General features: G+C 32.3%; 1 long non-coding RNA gene across 1 annotated transcript in view; it reads left to right on the top strand.

Moving 5' to 3' along the window:
* The window catches only part of LOC117120773, an 11148-nt gene extending 1805 nt beyond the window's left edge, over nt 1-9343 (top strand). The window contains exons 2-3 of the long non-coding RNA XR_004447419.1: nt 3354-3446; nt 5264-9343. This is a non-coding gene — a long non-coding RNA (uncharacterized LOC117120773). The remainder of the gene's footprint in view (nt 1-3353; nt 3447-5263) is intronic.
* The last annotated feature ends 6868 nt before the right edge of the window (nt 9344-16211 follow it).

Raw genomic sequence — 16211 nt, forward strand, 5'->3', positions numbered from 1 at the left:
GACTATATATAGGCACATCATGACTATATATGGGCATACAACAGTCTTTTCTCAAAGAAAATTTGATAGTGTGGACAGAGATTAATAGTCTGAATTGGTTTGTCCAACCACTCCAAAGGCTGTGTTCACACAGAATTATCCCAATGTTTACATCTCTAAATATCAATTAATATATACTACAGTGTTTTTTGTTAAACAGTTTATAATTGAATTACCTCTTGTGACAAAACACAGCAGTACCCTTTATTTATTGATTTTTTTTTCATTTTGTAAGATTTATTATATAGCGATATTTAATTTCAAGAAGAACTGCTCAAGTCAGTTTTTTCCTGTCATTGGATACAGAATGAATTCAAGCACAATTTGAAACTTCTTCTCCTTGGGGGAGTATTCCTAGTGTTGCGTGTAATTCAGAGCTACCAATTTCATTTCAAATCATTCTCCTTGTGCCCCGTGGCGACCATAAAGCATTTTGCAACAAAATTATTTTATCATTTATAGTTTGTAAGGTGAGACTTTTTTTTATTCCTTGTGTTTCACAAACTAAATAAATTCATTTATTTATTTATTTTATTTATTCATTTTTTTTGGGGTCGTTATGGGTGAGCTGGGAAAATAATTGGTAATAAGGTTTCAAGGGACTTCCAGGCAGGGAGGGGTGGCGGAAGTTCGCGAAACTCATCAATTCTAGAGCACAAAATCATTGTATTTAGAAAACAGAAATTCTAGGCAGTTTCATCTTGGATCTTTGACACATATAAGGATGTACTGTACTGTACAGGTCACCATTTAACATCAGAATTTATAATGTATAGAATGTAGAAATAATTGTCCATTAACTTAGTGTAAGGAGGCAAATAGTACTGTAAGCTTTTATGCAGAAACCAAAGACTGTTGCTAGTTTAAAAAAAAAAATTATTTGTGCGACTGTCCATATTTTCTATGGGACGCCATTATCAGGGATTGAAATTATAATCATCATCATCATCATGAATTATCTTTATCAACATCATCATAGAACTACATTGGACATCATCTGTAAACATCATCATTATCATCATTATCATCATCATCTTTAATCAATTATGAGCAGCTTAGCTCAGTCAGCTAATCTGGTGGTAGCCACTGCATGTGCACTGAACCGGGAAGATCTCTAGGTTCACTTCCCATTGCTGCCTCTCCTTGTATTTCAGCTAAAGGGCTGAAATACAAGTTATAATAGCGCACCGTCTTTCGGAAGAGGCGTTTAAGCTGTTGGTCTCGTGTGCATTTATGGTCCATGTGCATGTTAAAAAATGCAGTACACTCTTCGGAAAAGAGTAGGGGATTGTCTCCCGGTGTACTGTCCAATCACCACCAGAAGGACCCTACTGGAAATAAGTCTTCTAGACATTCGTGAGTTATCCTTGGTATTTACACTGAATAAATCCAATCCAATCAACACTGGACATATAGTATCATCAGTCAGCTTCACTATGCATTGCTCTCAACAACATTAAAAAATATTCTAATATCGAATGAAACATATTACATTGTATGCCGCATAAACAAGGCATTTATGATCAAAATTATTGAAACTGAAAGAAATCAGCGAGCGTATATCTCTTCGCAAACCTGATCCGATTCATTATCAGTAATTGCAAATTTTGATTCGTAGCTTTATCTTGCAAACACTGACTACTTTTCCAGAGATTCATCAAGTTCTCAAACATTAAATTTAGGTACATGGGAATCCCTGAGAAATACAGAAGACAATCAAGTGAGGTCTAGAAATAGTAGATTATTTTAGATAATCCGTCAAAAACGAAATTCATATTCTTATTTAGTACGCATTGAGATGCAGTATGCAATATTCTATTGACATTTTCAGAAGATTATGGACTTCTTCATCTTGATTATTCTTTTTATCAATATGAATATAAAAATTATCTTTGTTATCATAACCATAGTATCATCATTTTTATCAATGTCGTCATCATCTTTTAATCTTTCTTAACATTATCATCTTTGACAACACCATCATCATCATTATCTTTCGAAACACTATCACCTTTATCAACATCATTATGATATTGTATACATCTTGTGGCTTTTTTCCTCTTTGCTGCATTTAAATAATCCAATTCATTTTTAATATTATAGATTTTGACTTTGTAATATCAAATGTAACTTTAATTTCATTGAAAGGTGAAATTTGCATGTTTGAAGTGTTATGTGTATTGAGTTGTATTGTGTATTCAGTTGTACAAATTAGCTATGTCGTGTCTGAAAGTTGCTAAGCATACCACCTTGAGTAATTAATATATGGACACTAATTAACTGCCCTTCTCATGTTGACCGCAGTCCTTAGCTTTAATACCGTATAATACTATATCGATAACATGCCAAGTACAGTTTACCAGTTTATATATTATTACTGTATGCACTGATCTTATACATGTTTGGTTTTATATACAACCATTGGTTTGATTTAGCATTATTACGGTATAGCAAGATCTGAATAAATTATGTTACATTATTCAGTGTTAGGTTTTGGCATTTTTATATCATTCTTGTTAAAGGTCATTTTATAGAACTAATAATTTTTCAAATTATATGGGCATTTTATAAAACTATTAATTTTTCAAATTATATGGGCATTTATCTGTACCTTTTGGCCTGGCTCCTAAATCCAGTTAAAAGCAAATTTGGGACACTGAATGAACTATACAGTAACCTTGAGAAGAACAAGTAAATGAAATAATACATATTTATGGGTGTACAACACCATTCATATGTAGCATAAGCACTTGGCTGTTCTGTATCACTGAAAAAATGAATGATGATTTTTAAAATTTTTTTTGTCTTTTTGTTATTATTAATAACCAACTTAATATTTGAAGGCTCCAGCCCAGTAGCTCGGAGTTTGCATCCCCGTGGGGAAGGGGCCCTCACTCTTAAATAAAATATTAGGTGTTGCATTTACAGGGTATATTTTTTAGGACTTGGTAGCACAGGTCTGGGAAATATGGGTGAGAAATTAGTAGTTAAAAGCATGTGATCCGTTGTGTGTCAAAGTGTTACAATTTCCCTCACAGGATTTTAGCTAGGCTGAGTGCTAAGCCCTGTGCTAAGCTACCATTGGGACATGCCACAGAGCAGGAATCGCGAATGGACAGAAAACTGTTCACCATCAGTAACAAGTACTGCACCCTCTCTGGCATGATTGAGTGGCCTTTTTCCTGTCGTCTTTTTAGAGCACAGTGCGATTTTCGTGTAAATGGTAGTTCAAGAGTGCTGCTACTAGTTTGCGAAGTATTTACTATATTTTAATTTTTAATAAATAATGTTAATCATTCATTTATATTTTATAGACGTCATCAAACATTGTTTAGACATCACATAAAGAAGAAAACAGAAAGCACCTTCGCCATCAGTTACTGCTCATAATAGGCCTACAGTACGTGGTATGTTGTCAGTATGATTAATATATTGTTTATAAAAATATATTTATTGTCTAAAAAATAATTAAAATTTACTGTATTAGGTGCTTTCACAGCACACCTAAACTTTCTCCACTGTTGCTGTACCAAAATTACCATATCACGGAACTAGCAATGCATGTGTCTATCCATGTATTCCTCATTCTAACTTTGTGTATATGTGTTAGTAATGTATTTAAAAAGGGGAGGCAGTGTAAGGGTTGTATGCTCACTCTATTTTGTAATAAAAAAGAATGTTTGAATTAAGGTTATCAGAAAATTACTATTCTAAGTAATAAAAATCAATCAAATACAAACTCTAATTAATGAAGTTGGTAGAGGTTTAAGGGGTTTTACCTCTTGCATCCCAACCAGGAGCTCTTTACTCGGACTCTCACTCAGTTCACAAATTTAAGCCCCCCCCCCCTTTTTCTTACCATGTTGGATCTGCCCCTGCAGTGTCATTCAGTTCTTTACAAGTTATTTCAGAGAAATGTTTAATTATACAAGCAATCCCAATCGACAATTCGTTGGCTGTTAAAATAAAAAATTTCATTTTGTTTTGCTGTGTTGATTTGAAACTGTATCGCTACACATCCCACTAGAAATAGCATGGCATGGCCAGAATTACATGTGCATAACTATTAAAAGGTGTGGTAACGACTACATAAATTACACAGCTTTATAAATTTCTTTTTCAAGAAAAGTAGTATGTACTTGTTAGTCAACTTCTTTGACGTAAAAGCAGCCCTCTGTGAATCGTAATTTTTTCTGAAATTTATTGCCATAGTTACATTAACTGCCGATTTCATTCATCCACAGAGAATATTTCTCGCGTTGTTTGTATCGTTATTTCATTACCAATTACATTACTGAGAGTGTCTCAAGGTTAATTTCTTATAGTTATTCTACCGCTACTCAATTCTCATTAGAAGCGCCATGCACTCTGTTGCCACGGTTACACATAGTAATGTGCAACCAGGGGAACCAGTAATTACAAAAAGCATTAAAAATGTCTTTTATTCTACCGTTCAAAGAACAGGTTTGAGTACAATACTGTACTTGTCTAGTTTTAGAGTTCTTATCATCCTATTTAAATTTTACATTATTAAATTTGCATATTTCATTTATCTAAACATGAATTAATGTGAATTATATAAATTACAGTGTTTTTTTAATATGCTTTTAATCTTTTTCATAATTTCATAATTTTATTTCACTCAAAACGTAATGAGTCTGGTAGGCAAAAAAGGGAACATGTCCCTGTACAGGATGCCTACCAGAGAAACAAAGATAAAGGCAAAGACATACAGTAATAATAATAATAATAATAATAATAATAATAATAATAATAATAACAATAAGAATAATATAAATAATAATAATAATAATAATAAAAATAATTATACAGATAATAGTAATAAATAAATAATAAAAAGTAATAATATTGGTAATAACAATAATGATGAATGGAGATCAAGATATTTCATTGAAGTGAATTCAGTTAATTATTAAAACATGATTTGTAGGCAGGACTGCCATGAAGGTGTTGTATTAATGATATTCTAAAAGACTGGATTGTAGGAGTCAGACATATTGAAATAGGGAGACTGTTCCAGGTGATTGGTATACAGTGAAAAAAAGAGTTGTGAAGTGCATTACATCGGGCATGACGAAGATAGAGCATTGGGTGCAGTTTAAGGGTATTAAATGAAATATAATTATGGGAGTCCTATTGGATTTTGTTATTAATTATTTTATACATGAAAATGAGACTAAGCAATATTCTTCTGTATTCTAAGGAGGCAAGATTAAGTCGGGCAAGTCAGTCTTCATAGTTGATATATGCAGTATTGTTTGGATAGTGAGCAGAATTCAAGAGGAATCGAGTAAAATTTCTTTGAACGGATTCAATTTGTGTAATGTTGATTTGAAGATGGAGTTCCAGACGACAGACGAGTATTCAAGTATAGGCTTAACAAGGGAATTGAATAAAACTAACGAGAGGGGGGTGACGATTTTACAAGTACGTTTAATAAAATAAAGGGTTTGAAAGGCTTTTGAAACAATATTTCCGATATGAGAGGGCCATTTTAGATGGAAGGAAAAGTAACGCCAAGATATTTGTGTGAGGATACTGTACATAATCTAAGGTGAATTCTCAACAAGGTAACTGGGATATGGGATATTGCGCCTTGTTATACACATGACTTTGCATTTGTCGGTGTTTAGGATCATGTTGTTCTGTTCACTCCATTGTGCAATATTGTGTCGCCCTCTACCTGCTGTTTTAGGACTTCGGAATTTTTATGTTGGAAAGTTGGTAATTTCTCTCATCCCTATCCATGTTTTTATTATGTTTAATATATTTATTTTTTTGTCTATTAATTACTTCGCTGGAGACAACAGATGCATAACAACGCTTGCCATTATTGATCATTAATCTGATCATGATAGACGGATATACAAATCATATACAACTATAATTGCTAACCAAATGATTAACCACATAATAACAAAACACAACAAAAATTTTAAAACAGGCTCCCAGCTGGAGCATGTTTCTACTGCTTTTATTTTTACTACTTTCAACTCATCCAAAATGTTTGGGGCTTCGCCACAAAGACCAATTTCAAAAGATTTTAGGTGACGACTAAACATGCGCACTTTGCTCTTGTCAGAATTGGACTCCCGTCAGGCAAATCCTGGTGCCACCCCTCATAATTAGTAGGCCCTAGCCTACTAGTCTCTGTTTATGACCTCTGACCGGCGTGCCAATGACACCAGCGTACTATAGACTAATTTATACTAAAGTAATGTAAACTGAAACGTGATGTAAAAAAACAGACCCAAAATGAAATGCCTGAACAAATTTTTATCTACCGTAATAATGATATTACTTATTAGTAACACATTAAAATCAGTAGCTTTTACCTAGGCCTAGAATTGCCAAATTTAGTGAAATAAAAAATCTAGGCCTACCTACAGTATAAAGCATACAGTAGAACTTACATTTGACATTGCAGAGCAAATTCTCCCAAACAGTATGTAGCTTCAACTTCACAGTTAACTTCTGGATTGACAAACTGGGCTCAAAGTTTCTACTGCCCAGAGGGCAGTACACACAAAAACCTGCAAAGAAGAATGAAAAAAAAAAAAAAAAAAAAAAAAAAAAAATGACTAAAAAAAAAAAAAAAAAAAAAAAAAAAAACATGACTGACTAATAGTCAGCTCACTTTAAATATTTTCTATGTCAATGTTGTACTTTAATGCGGTTTTAGTAACTCTTATTATCTATTTCAGTTTCAGTACCTTAAGACAGACCGGAAATTGGAAAATATTCATTAGAGTACTTATTGGTAATATTTGAGTTAACTTTCTACACTGCTGATGCTATAAATTGATTATTAATATGAAGTAGGAGATCTTACCCTGTTTTACATTCAATTTCTCAGTATTTGTTGTCAAAAAGAAAACCTCAACTTTGCCCTTTACAGACAACTGTAGCTCGTAATATGCATTCTGTGCACGTATAGTAATGAAAACTTAACCCTTGAAATGTTGATGATTAAAGTTTTTGATTAATTTCAAAGCGGTTATACAAAATCAGGGTTTTATCGTTGATGAATTGCGTTTGCTCTAAATTATTTTATTTAAATATCAAAGTGGAAATTTTTCTTATAAGTAGTAGGTTGAAAAATATGCTGGCTTTTTACAACAGAATATTTTTTTGTCATTTATTTAGCACTATCCATATAATATACTGAAATGAATTAGCTTAGCATTTGACAGTGCTCACAGCGCCTAGGCTAGATATATTAGTGAATCAGTAAATTAAGGGGCAAAAGCTCCTAGAAAATCAGCTGGTTCCTCTCCACTTCCATGTGCATGCAAAACCAAACCATCTACAAATTCAGATTGCTGGCCATGGGTATTGCCACCCTAAGCAAAATACAGTGTGTATTAAGGAAGTTTGTTAAATAAGATCTCGCATCAATGGTTTATCTTAACCTATAAACATACCATAAATCTGCTGTTTAACATGTTGACTTCCAGACCTTGTTTGTCCCACCTACAAACATACTTTTTCGAAATTTTATCAAGTCACATCATCAAAATGGTGTGTCTAATAATTGGCGGTAAAATGTTAGGGGATGAGTAAACTCATGGCTGGCAGTGGGACAGTACTTTTTATTGCCTCTGCCAAGTGTGAGTTTTCTCATCTAGTTTTTGTATGGCTTGGTACAGTACAGTATATGTTCAGATAGTGCCTCCACACATGAAATCTTGTGTACTGCTGGCAACATTACACAATAAAAGCATTGTCTAGGTGTATCTTCCCCGAACTACCAGCCCTAAGTCTGTGGTTCTACAATGTGTAACAATAAAGTAATAAACTCTTAAATGTAACCAGGTTTTGATGAGTATAGTCATCCCTATCGCCCTCAGCAGCACCTGGAGGGATGAGTACACTTGTCGCTGGCAGTGAACGTATTTAAGAAGCTCAAAATGTTCCAAAACTCTGCTTAGCCATTTTACCAAGAAATATTTAAAGAAACAAGGTTTAACATTTTTGTTTTAATTTTTAGATTATTTTTAAAAACTGTTTTAAGCCTTTATTAAACAATACTTACAATGGCTTTGCAACATTCGCTGAACATGGTGAATTTGTAACGTTATTTCCTCGAGCAGTTCAATTACAGAGGTTTTGACATTTGTTAATAGGTTTTTAATTACAATTTTCTTGAATGTTTGTATTCTACTGACGTCACTACCACGCCACTCGCATGAGGAATCGCAGAGATTGGTTAAGAGTTCAAAGGCAAACCCTAGTTTACTTCAATAAATACAAAGTGGAGCGAGTCTCATATTCTATAATGGTCTTTTTCTCGTATCTACAACTGTGTTATTTTTGTTTGCATTTTAAATAAAAACGAAAATAATTGTTTATTGAAACGAACAATCATTTTATTCATGATAATGATTGAATATTGTACAAGAATATATGGTAGGCCAAGTGGCGGGGCAAAGGGGAATTTTCCCCCCAAAAAATTGGCTTACCTTCCCCCCAGTTCTTCCCCAAAAAAGAAGGAAAACCACAATTCGTTGGGGAGAAAAAAAAATTATAAGTATTTTATAGATATTAGTAGACTATCTACAGTATCTATAAAATCGATTAAATAACAAATAACAAAGTTCTATTTAGATAACCCTCCGAAACCCCGACCACTTCCACTTTGCTCTCGTCGGGGAACTTGGCCCTCACTTGCTCCCCCTCCCCCTAATTTTCAGAGGCTGGTGCTGCCACTGGGTAAACCTAGGAATATCATTTTGATTGCAAAAGTATGTGTTAGTGTTGTATTGCTATTATAGGTTACGAAGAGCTTATTTTGTTTTAGCGTAAATACATTGCCGTGTGTCATTGTTATTGGCTGAAAAATAAAAATAGAAAAATTGCCAATGAGTGCTGCAGCATGTTTACTATTAATATATGCCATTCATGTCCTTAACTTGTCATAGCTTCCGAGGATTTTTCCGGACTTTTCCGAGGGCTTGTAGCGGCCACTCCTCATCCACTTACGCTCCCGAAGCCCATCAATCATGACTGGGTTATTGAGCTGACAAATAATTTTACATTTTTTCTAAAAGTGTCGATAGGCATTCTATGCATCATATGCAGGAATCCTGTGAGAGAACAATTGTTTGCTCTAGAGTACTACGCTGTTATGTCAATACCACATGATAATACTCTATCAGCTACTCAGAATGAAGTCGGATCCATTGTCTTCACTGACAAACCATTGATCCCAATTTCTAACGTAATTATTAAGATCATAATTTTTCTTTGTAAATTTTAATTGATGATTAAATATGTGTTTGATAACTAATGTAATGCGATGTATTTTTAGTACATTTTGATGGTAAGTTATTAGGTTTTAAAATGCCTATTCCAGAAAGCCTACTCTAAACCATTAAGATTATGAACTCATTCAGGTGTAATGACCACTTTACCAGCGGTAACCAACAACTGGTTGACAACAAAGGGCGCCATCTGGTGTTGTGACGACAAATTGTTGTACTCTATAAGACAAGCTCCCCAGCCTAGTCCTCTTCTCAAACCCCACCCTATCTCACATTCTATTTCCCACCCAGTCCTTGCCTAGTCACACAGGAATTACTACAAAAATGTGTGCATTTTATATTTGAAAGAGTTACATATTTTCAAAAGGATGGAGTGAGCCCTCATACTGCCACACCCTTCATTGCCATCTTGAAATGAGAGAATTTAAAAATTTGTTTACTAGTGATTTTAAATTGTGAAATTGTAATGAATGTTAGTGTTACACATCCAATTCATTATTAATTTTCACTAGTGTTTATATCACACTTTCATTGTCATATCTGCGTCTGTCTTTTATTTTAAACTGATCCGAAATGTTTCATTCCTCTTGTTTGCTCGCTATAATATGCGCATAAATTGCATTGTAGTAGACAGCTGAGGTAAAATATCCACTTGTTATAGGTAATATCGTGAAATAATGTAAAGGAATACAGTGTCTGCGTCGATAAGGATCGTAATTCATAGCTGTCATAGCTGTATATGAATGTTTGGTCTTAAATTACATGCATTTAAATGCAGCTTATTTCTGTTCTAAAAAAGATAAGAGAAGATAATGGTGTAGATAAATGCAAACAACAGGAGATTTAAAAAGCTGAAGTTGAGAAAGGGGATGAAATGGGAATTGGAGAGAATGTAATGATGTAGATAAATGAAGTATGTGATATAGAATTGAAAAAGATAAAGCTGATAAAGTGAAGGAGAATTGTTGCGAAAATAATATGAAAAACGATAAGAAATGAGAATAAGAGAGACAGTGGTGAAGGAGATGAATGAGGAGGGGGCATTTAGAATGAACAAAATGATGTTTAAAAATGATATGAAGAAGAATGAAGATGAGAGAAGACACTAATGGAGATAAATGAGAAGAGCAGTCGAATTAAAAGGGTAATAAATATGAGAAAAGAAACAATGTAACATTGAAATGCAGAATGAAGAACAACACAAAAGTAAACCAAGAATAGATGATGCAGAAAAGGATAATAAAAAAGAACATAAGGAAGAAAATGGTAAAAAAATTGGTGGTGATAAAAGAGATGGTGAAAAAATAGATGGTGATAAAAGAGATGGTGAAAAAAGATGTGGTGATAAAAGCAGTGGTAGATCCAGAGATTTTCTGACGGGGTCGGACATGTCCGACAGCAGGGTTTGGACCAAAGGGCCGACTAGAGTCTTGGTCAGTGTCATGGAATATAAATTCTTGGTAGGGTTCATGGGGAGAATTTGTTATGGCTTAGTATGGCCCAAAAAGAGCTGGTTTAAACAAATATTATGATGTAGAAGAAAGTGTAGGGGGGGGGGGAAGAAGGGGGATAATAAAAATGAATGAGATTATAATAATAATAGTATTAGAAGAAATAAAATGTGATGAGGGTAAGTATAATAATGAATATGAAAAAAGGAAGATGATGAACATAAGAAAAGTGATTATGAAGGTGCAGGAAAAGAGGAAAGAAATAATAAAAACAAAAGAGATGATGGAGAAACAGATGAGGAAGAGGAAGAGAAAGGACAAGAAATATTAGGCCTAGAATTAGGCGTGTTGCAGTCGTTAAAAATAAATTACCAACCAACCATGAATAATATAATATGTCAGTGTTTTTTATCAACAGAAGCATTTTTTTGCCTTATAAATTTATGTGCACATTCTTAAAGGTTATACACAGTTCAAGTTCAGTATAATATAAAATAAAAGAGACAACATGATATTGAAAAGAGGCCTAACAAATGTATTGCAGACTCTTTTACAAGATGAGCAGGTAGCAAAACCAAACAATTACTGCCTTCTGTAAAAAGGTTAAAATGTTTATGAAAGGTAAAATGCAATTGTTCTTATTTTATGTTTTATTTTTAATTTTTGGGGGTGTGCACCCCCGCTCCCCCTTCCCCATTGATATGCCACTGCAAAAAGTATATATTTAAGTAAAAAAATAAACAAAGGAAAATGCTGTATTACATCATACATCGTACATCATAGACCTATATCATTCATATAGGGACAGTTTGTTGTGAACACTGTATGTGCAACAATAAATAAATAATTGAAATTTTAATTTTTGTTACAAGATAAATTTTTTGTCCGGAAAATCAAAAATTAATTTGCACTGGCAATTTTACAAAGTTTAAAAACATGTACAGTAATAAATAAAAAAGTATAAACAAGATTAGTAAAAGTATAAATGCTATACAGAAATACCCATACATGATACGGTATATACAGGTATATACTGATAATATTGATAACATTAGTAAAATTATTATTGATCCAGTATAATTTTATTGTATAAAGGTTTGAAAAATACCTTTGTAGGTAATTGTCCTATGCTATTTTATTAATATGAAGTATAAGGTAATAATTTTGATGTAAAATTTGAGTTAACTGCGCCTTCATAAATGCATTATGAATTATTATGATATGGTGTTATTGTTTTTGACATTAAAATAATTTTAGTCGATAATTAGAGATATCATTATCATTATGAAAATAGTAGTGATAGTAACAATAATTTTTCTAGGGAATATAACATATTTTTATTACATATGGCAATAATTGATGATGTTATTATAAACATTATTATTATTACGAAATAAGTGTAATGTTCTTTGCATTCAATGTCAAAATATCCAATTGTGGGGAGGGATGCCAAAATTTCTAATCATGAAATGCGATTATAATAACGTAATACTATGCTTGCCTGATACTCTTCCATATCCACGGTTTATCAAGGTGTGCTCTATTGCATCAGCCTAATGTGCATATTAGCTGTATCTCTTGCGTGCGATGCAAAACATTATTTGCCGTTGAAGTATGTCATGAGGAATATGCAACATTGAACGCCACATTTATTCTAATCGGAATTATGCATCGAGTATGCTTTTCAGACTTAGCTTAGTTTTCTCATTTTTATGAACATTTTCTAGACAGCGACTTGGTAATTGAACTCAGACTTTTTTGTGATATATCATTATTTATGTTTTCAGAATAATATTTGCATTAAATATTATAATTTTACTATTATTGTTACTATTATTTATATCATCTCATTTATTTATATTAGTACAATGATAATAGTAATATATTTTATTATTAAAAGAGTTGGTTTTATTATTGTTATTATTAGTATCTTTTTTATTTTTGGTTATTTGTTGTTGAAGGTAAAATGATGATGTCACAATTTACTTTATTATTTTTTATTATCATGGTTATCATTATATTTATATTTTATATTTGAATATTGTTATCATATTTTTACTGTTATTAATCATTACTTCTTTTTAGTATCAATCTTTATTGATATAATTATCCACCTGTTCTAAACATGAGAATTTTGATGTACTAAAAAAGTTGGTTCCATTTTGTCTGTCATAAAAAAATAATTGTTATTTATATCTGTTTTTCATTCAATCACTGTGTTTTCTTACAAATAATTTTTATGTTGATATTTTTGAGAAATTAATATTTTTCCCATGAAATCATAATCCTAATTTATATTAAATTTTATTTTGAGTAATAAAAATATAAACATAAATATAATAATAATGATAATTAAAATGAGTATATTTAATAGTATGTGACTATGGCACGTGTAATTTGAGATATTTTATTAGATGAAACGGTAACTTTACTGTTGGTCGCCTTTAACAGGTTTAAAACAAGCAAAAAACTACGATTGCTTCATTGCATTGCATTCTGAAAATGTATGTACCGCACAGTCTTGCGCTCTGTCGTATACTATTATGGGTATTTCGTATGCATGGCCACCGATATTAAGGCTTGAGTGAATTAAAGCTGTCTTTTGGCACATTTCAGTAAATTTCAACTGACATTAAAGAAACTGTCTTAAAAATCGTAAATAAAACTTGAATATTAAATATCGAATTGTCCTTCTAAAGAACTTGATAACTTAATTAATTAGTTAATTAATTTACTTAAAACCATAGTTATAGAAGGCGGCCCATCCAGCAAAGCTGATCATTTGGCGCACTCACATACTTGGAAATACAATAAAAAGAAAGCATAAAAAAAAGAAATTTTAAATAAGATGATTTACATGATTGACATAGCGAGACTTTCTTTTACCTTTGATAAAAATATGAAACGGATAAAAAGAATAGAAATTTTAAATAAAATGATTTACATGATTGACAAGGCTAGACTTTTTTACCTAGTTTCGCGAACTTTTTTTACTGATCATCAGAGGAGGGCGAAGAAAAAAATAGAAATAAAATTTAAAATGCTTTAAATTTATATAATTAGGAGGAAATATATTTTTCTTATTTTTGGAAATTTTAAGGCAACAGCGGGCATAATAAAAATAAAGAAAAACTTATATTTTTCTGAAATTTCAAATTTTTTTTTGGCAACAGGTTCAATTATTTGAAATAAGCAATATTGGCAGGCGGCGAGTTCATGAAACAAGGTGTAATGGATAAAATGTAAAGTAAATAGAAATTCTTTAAATTTAATTTTTAAATAGTAAAAAGTGTGAATATAATGATTAACATTAGGAATACTGAATTGAAATATTGTTTACAATATTAGGAATACTACAGTATTTAAATATAACAGAGCTCTACAACTAAAACAATTTTTAGATAATTCACATATACGTTTGAGAACAAAAATGGCTGTTTGTGATAGTCCTAGTGTTAAGATGATCATTAAAAATGTGCAGTTCTCTGTTTGATTAAGTGAATCTGTAGTGGAAGTGTTTTTAACGTCAAATTTGCTGGTCATTGCAGTGGGTAGAGGTCAAGAATGTGAACGTGAGCATATTCTACGTCTGGTCAAGTGAGCGTATTCTAGGCCTGAATGTTAGGATGTTGAGTGCAGTGATGTTAATTGTTTTATTGATTTTGACTTCAAAATCAAGGCTTCTGGTAGTAAGATGATACTAATTAAATTGTAGGCTAGGCTTATGTTCATGTATATGCCTGTTAGTGTGATGTGCCAAGCCAGGCTTACAATCCGATGTTAGCTCGAAAAGGCTTCCCCACTTTGTAAGTGTTTTTATTTTAGGTAATATTTCAGTGGGAAAATATGAAAAATATATAAAAATCAGAATTAAATACGATTATGTTAATCATTCAAGTGAATTAGTAATAAATTATTTATCAATAATGCCTCATATCGATTTTGGAATAAACAATTTAAAATGGTATTTTTATCTGTCTGATAGTATATTAACGTTAATTGCAACACAATCAATATTTTGTGCGTATATTTAATATTTTCAACTAAATACTGTATTCTATGGTCATAGTCAAGGTAAGTGTCTGGTAACTAACACAGACAGTAGGCCTATGATTTCTTCAAATATTGTTTAATTTTTTTATTATAAAATGCAAGTCTCATTATATTGTCCCAGGCATTATCCCAGGGTTGTCAATAGCAAGTGGCCAAGCAGTAAGGCAGGAGGCAGGGGCGCTGCTAATGACCTTAACATCGGCTCTGGTTCGAGCCGTTCCTCACCCATGGTTCAATTGTTAGAACCAAATCTTCTTGGATAGGACTTAAAATGAACTGCCAGTGTACACATCTGGCATGTGTGCACATTAAAGAATCCATTGCATCATTCAGAAGAGCAGGGGTTTCCCCCGATGCTGTAGTTCATTTCAGCCCCTATTGTGGTGTGATGTGAACATGCGCTAGGTAGTCGCGGACCATGCCCATACACAATTTAGCACAATGGCCCAATGAGATACGGGTTGTTCTACCATGCTTCTACCTCTAGCAAAGGTATTACTAGTAAATTTAATACATAGAGAAAATATTTCTCTATTGACATATACATAATATAGTAATATATAACAAACATGATAGAAAGTGAATGTAATTAGTACATCAGGAAATTATCCACTATCATTTTAAAAAAAATATATCAACATTAATTTAATTTATTCAATATGAATGATTCAGCAAACTTTTCAACTGATTTTAAAATGAGAAATATGTAATGTATATTATATACATTTTGGTATTTTTTCCCATCTCATTCATTTTTCAGATCTAAAATATCAGTTCAGTAGCATTAAGCTAAATATACAAGACTATAGTAGAATAGTAGATTTTGCCATTTGTGTAGCCCTTGGTTTTCACTTACAGTTTCACTACTTAAGAGATTATTTTCCAAATGTCATTGATAACCATTCATTACCACCGTGTTAGGCTATCAAACATGGCAAAATATCACTGTTTTCAAATCAAAATGTCAAAACAAGTGAGTATAATGGATTAAGTAAACTGGTCGGCCTCTGGCTCACTATGCATTACCTTGTAGATTTTCAGCTGAGGTTATGCGTTAAAACGCAATTTTAAAGTGAATTATGTAAAACATTTCAGAGTGAGCCTTACCAGTATGTACACGTAACTAATATTATGATCGCGTGTCGCATATGATTAAGTAGGTTTAACTACTCAATATTGGCTGTAGAGACATGGAGAAACTCTCCATTGGAAATGTATACATATACTCTTTCCATACACACACATAGTTAGATGTAGCTCCACCTTGGCAGTGGGAGTTTGCCAGTTCAAATCACGCTGAAAACATTTTTCCAAACAACTGAAATAAACTTTCTGTTGATGAGCTATGCTTGATACGATTATTAGAACACATTCCTATCTGAGC

Source organism: Anneissia japonica, unplaced genomic scaffold (genome assembly GCF_011630105.1).
Source record: "Anneissia japonica isolate Jap-2015-1 unplaced genomic scaffold, ASM1163010v1 scaffold69_len1423075_cov170, whole genome shotgun sequence".
Taxonomy (NCBI): domain Eukaryota; kingdom Metazoa; phylum Echinodermata; class Crinoidea; order Comatulida; family Comatulidae; genus Anneissia; species Anneissia japonica.